We start from the raw sequence: 5,415 nt of genomic DNA, 5'->3' as shown, positions 1-5,415 counted from the left end.
TCTCATTCCTTTTGATGGCTGCATAATATTCCATTGTGTATATATACCACATCTTCTTTATCCATTCATCTGTCGATGGACATCTTGGCTCTTTCCACAGTTTGGCTATTGTGGACATTGCTAACCAGCAAGTATATTGACCAGAGTGAGGCATTAGGGACTTGTGTTGACTATGGCAGACTAAAAACCATGTGTCTTTTCCAATGATATTCAGATTTATTTTTTAAAAATGAAGCAAAACATTGAGCTCACCAAACCAGAAGTGACTATGGACATTTAGGTTGCCAGTTTGCAGCCTCACTCTAATAGCCAATGTTTTAGAATTTTTAAGGCATAAAATGTAGACATAATTTTAAAAACTATTTGCTGTTGAGGAAGAGCTTCTTTTCATATTTGTCCTTTCATGAACTGTTCTGAGACTCTCAGAGGTTCCAGGGTCATAGGAACCCCAGACTACCTTAGGAAAGAATTAGTTACTATTAAATGATCAGCCAAAAGAGAGGTGAGTTCATAGCCTTTGAAATTTCAGTCTGGCATTTTTATTCACCAGGAGACATGGGCTGGGGGTCCGTTTTTATGGGTATTGAACTAGAGTGCTTCCCTGTTGATTCCTGAATGAAATACAAAGCAGAAAGACAAGAACCAAGAAAAAGTTAGAAATCGTTTGTTAAAAAAAGAGGAAGAAGAAAAAGAAATCATGTGTAAAAGACTCTCAAGATCAGAGAGGCCACTTGGTGAATACAGACATTCTGCTTCCCCACTCAGGCTGCTTTGAGCTCTGTGGCTATCAAGACCCTGGTTTCAAACTACTTAGAAATGGACACAGTGACCCTGGAGACTTTGGGTCTCCTCATCTTAGGGAGAGGGTTGAGTTATCTGAGTTGTACAAAGTAGTTGCAACTTTGTAGGTGGAGACATGGAGTTCTCTAGCTGATGTACAGGATATGTGTAGGGGGCTGTATGTGAATGCTGAGTAGCCAAAGGGGTGGACAAAGCTATTGTGTCCCAGATCCCTTCTATACTCTGCTGGGTGTGCTGGGCCGAGACCCGTCTCTGCTCAGTCAGCGGTTAGGCTTCGTCACTAGGGCATGAGCGGGAGACTGCAAGGCTGGAGGGAAAAGGACTTGCTCTTCCCTATGTGTTTCTGGCCCCTGTCAGCAGTGTCCCACCCTGCTTTCCACAGTGCCATTGATGGTTTGTTCCTCTAGCAGCTGGGTCTAGTTGGCAGTTTTCCCAATGCCCACAGAACCAGCCTTCTCATGTCCCCCTCAGAGACAGAGGCACCCGCTGGTCAGTGTCCTCTCCTCAGAGGACTCCATCCAGCCCCACAAGAACCCTCCTCCAAGATCAGGGACATGAACTCCAGCCTCTTGATGTCCCCTCCTCAGTAGTAAGATTTTTACCTGCCTGGGCTCTCTCCTCTCAGCATCTATGTTAGAGTAATTCCAGCCTCTGCCGTGTGTTCCTCCATGACCCCCCCATGATCTCTTTCTGCCTTTTCAGTTCCCCAAGACCTAGTGAATGATTCTTTATACTAAGTTCTCCTCATGAAGTGAACCAGTTTGGTTTCTATCTTCTGCTGGACCATGATTGATAAGATGAGCATTCAGAGGTAAGGGAGTGATGAACAATGTAGAATTGATTATAATTACAATTCTACATGTGTCTACACCTAGAGACATCTGGTCCCAGTGTAGGTCCTCTGTTAGGGGTGTTAAAGTCAACTACAGGATAGAGGCTGGATTTAAGAATTCCTTGAGCAGACAAAACCACCTAAGCCATATAAGTGAAATTTAATTTACTTATTTGGCAAAACAAGTGCAACTTAACTTGGGCCCCTTCTTGTAAATGCCTCTGATAATCATAAAACAAACGTTAAGTCTATAGACTTGTTGAGTCACTATGTTGCACCTGAAACTAATGAAACAAGGTGTGTCAACTGTATTTCAATTAAAAAAAATGAGATGTGCTATAAGCATAAAATACCCATTGGATTTCAAAGATCTATTATGAAAAAATGAAAAAAAAAATCTCGTTAATAAGGGCGCCTGGGTGGCTCAGTCAGTTAAGTTGCTGCCTTCAGCTCAGGTCATGATCGCATAGGTCCTGGGATCAAGCCCCAAGTCAGGCTCCCTGATCAGTGGAGAGTCTCCTTCTCCTTCTGCCTCCCTCCCATCACCTCTGCTCCTCTCTTTCCCTCAAATAAATAAATAAAATCTTAAAAAAAAATCTCATTAATAAATGTTGAAATGATAGTTTTGCTGTATCTGTTTAAATAAAATAAATTATTAAATTTTCTTTTAAAAAGAAACTTAAGTCATCTTCCTAAAAATGATGATCACCTTTAACCAATTCTCTGCCATCCAGAAACTCCCATTATAATGACCAATCATGAAAAGGTTAAACAACTTCCTCATTTTCACTGAATAAGCTACCCTATAATGTCATGTCCTGAGCTTCATATCAGTTTTAAATTTGAAAGCGCCCAGTTCACAAACTGTTCTTATATGGACAATTAATTCTTACTAAATACTATTTATTGATTTGGTGGTTTTAATTTTGCCATCTCTGGATTTTTTTCCCCCCACCTTGCTCCCCATCTGCTGCTGCCAACCTTAAGGGGCTAGGTCACTTGTCCCTAATAGGAATGCCCTCTACCCTGCTCAGCCTTAGGACACCAACAACCACATGGCCTCAGACAGGGAAGACATTTTTCTTTTCATCTCAGTGTAAAACCTATCTTTCCAGGCGATGCATTCCATCCAATACAGACCTCTTTACAGTGATTCACACTCTACCTGCTAAAGTGTGAGTTTGTTGCCTGCCTCAAATAAGACAACTGTACTAGAATATAGTAAACCAGTATCCAGAGGCACTGTGTTGTCCAGGCTTTAGGATACCAGGAGTTGGTTGGACCACCCAGAATATGTTGGGTTCTCCCAGCCCAGCTCAGTTAATTGTCATTTTCACATTAAGTATGAAGTAAAAACAGGCTTCCTTGCTTCCACTGACTCTTCCTGACCTGCTCATAGAAAACTACACATACCTTCAGAAGTATAGGCAATATTATGGGGCAGTTTAAATTCATACAGGGAATATGCTCATTTATCCCAACTAAGCAATGAGTTCTATAAGCCCAGCTCTGCAGAAATACAAGTCAACTTTACCTTCCCAAAAAGAATACTTAACCCCTCATTCCCAACACCATTCAGGTTAACAGTGACCCTATCCCTACACCCGAGAACACTGGGTGAGTTCTTGATTTACACATGCCCAATTTAAAGGCCCATGGTGTTGATTTTCTCCTAAGGGTAAAATCATGTTCTACTACTTCTTCCAGCATGGCTGAGACCTTTAAATCACTTTTAAGGATTATGGGGTGAAGAAAAGTGTTATTCTCAAGGCTGGCTATAATTTGAGCCACGTAGCATAAGTTAAAGACAGAATTCCTTTCAGGGACAGCCATTCTGCAATTTGGCTAAACAATTGTAATGGGTGTATGTTCCGGGTTGAATAGCATCCCCTAAATTTATGTCCACTGGAATCTCAGAATGTGACTTTTCTTTTTCACATAAGGAAGCATTTATTTGAGGTTTAACATGAAATCATACAAGTGAAATTTGTATAAACATAAATCCACATTGAGTCATAACACAGATAGCAAAAGACAAAGTAAAAACAAAGGAAACTAATTGGTGGCTATATACAGTTGGACACAGTTGTGTCTTGTACACTAGAAAGTCTTTTACAAAATAATCATCTTAGATCAACAGAAGACCGAGCTTCATTGTCGTCCTGGGTTAACTTTAGCAATCTCCTCCTGTTTTCTCCAACGTCCTCCTTTAGTTTGTCTGGTAATTGTTTTGGTGACTGCCACCCTCTTGGGACACCTTGCCATAAGTGCTCTGTTGGCCACTGTAGTCTGCGTATATCCCTGTCCATATCCATGGTTCCCATAGTTATACCCAGTATAATCATAGCCGCCATAGCCACTATAGTTTTGATCACCATCATAGGCACTATTGTAATTTCCATATCCTTGATCATAATAGTTGTTAAATCCTTGGTTCCAGTTTTGGCCCTGACCTCGTCCATGACCCTAGTACCACCTCATCCATGACCCCTAGTACCACCTCGTCCACCAGCTGCAGCACTTCGTCCTCCTTTTTGATGTTGTTGTTGCTGCCTGTGTACCCTTTGGGTTGTGCAACTTTGATTTCATACTTCCCAGAACCAATTTGATGATATCTGCTTTCTAACAACTTCTTTACTGGCTCTTCTTATGTATATGTGATAAAACAAAATCCTCTTCTTTCATTTGTTTTTGTATCCATGGGAAGTTCAATATTTTCAATCTCTCCAAAGGCTCCAAAATATTCTTTAATTTGTTCTTCAGAAGTATCTGGGCTCAATCCACCCACAAAAACCTTTCTGGGCGGTTCTTTCCCTTTTAAAGCTTTGGCCCTTTTGGGTTCTATCAGTTTGCCATCCAATTTGTGTTCTTTCAGTTCCAAAACCTTATCAACACTAGCAGCATCTTTGAAAAGCACAAATCCAAATCCTCTTGATCTTCCAGTCACTGGATCTGTTTTAATTGTATAGTCTACAACTTCCCCAAATCAAGACAAATATTCAGTCAGATCTTTCTTGCTTGTATCCCATCTCAAGCCTCCAATAAACATTTACTGTCATCCTGCTGATTCTTGCTCGCGTTGATCCCTCTGTGAATTCCTCTATGTTGCCGTACTCGTTCATGTCTTCCATGGTGGTGGAGTTGTCGGCCAGGGTGTGCTGGCACGCGGTCTGGGTCGCAGCAGCAGCGGCGGCTGAGCGTTGTATTCTCAGGATGTGACTTTATTTGGAAATAGGGTCTTTGCAGATATAATTAATTAAGATGAGGTGATACTGGATTAGAGTGCAGACTAATTCAATGACTGGTGTCTGCATAAGAAGAGAAAACAGACCCATAGGGAGAATGCCATATGACAACAGAGGGACACATTGGAGTGTTGCATCTGTGACCTAATGCCCAGCATCACTGGCAGCCATCAGAAACTGGAAGAGGCAAGAAAGGACTCTCCCTGGAGCCTGGAAGGAGCATAGCCCTGCTCACACCTTGATTTTAGACTTCTACCCCAGAACAGTGAGAGAATAATTTTTTATTTTTAAGTGACCCAGTTTATGATCATTTGTTACAGCAACCCTAGGAAACTAATACAGTGTGTTTGATTTTGAAGATGATGTCCCTTGGGAATAGTTTAGTTTAGTTTTTTTTTTTTTAAGTTTAAAATTTAAGTGGTTTTAAAATTTTAAAAGTAGAGTTCTGAATAGTAAGGCAGGAATTTTGAAGGTTTCTTTAGCAGGTGATTCAATGAGGAAGGTGAGAGTTCAGGCAGAGGAAAATGTGGAGGGACT

The 5,415-nt window shown here is 41.1% G+C and overlaps 1 pseudogene; it reads right to left on the bottom strand.

Annotated features, from left to right (window-relative positions):
• Positions 1 to 3,842: 3,842 nt before the first annotated feature.
• LOC113938526 lies at positions 3,843 to 4,764 on the bottom strand (annotated as a pseudogene).
• Positions 4,765 to 5,415: the final 651 nt, after the last annotated feature.

The sequence above is a fragment of the Zalophus californianus genome, chromosome 8 (assembly GCF_009762305.2).
Source record: "Zalophus californianus isolate mZalCal1 chromosome 8, mZalCal1.pri.v2, whole genome shotgun sequence".
NCBI classification, from domain to species: Eukaryota; Metazoa; Chordata; class Mammalia; order Carnivora; family Otariidae; genus Zalophus; species Zalophus californianus.
This window is presented reverse-complemented; position numbering and strand designations above follow the sequence as displayed.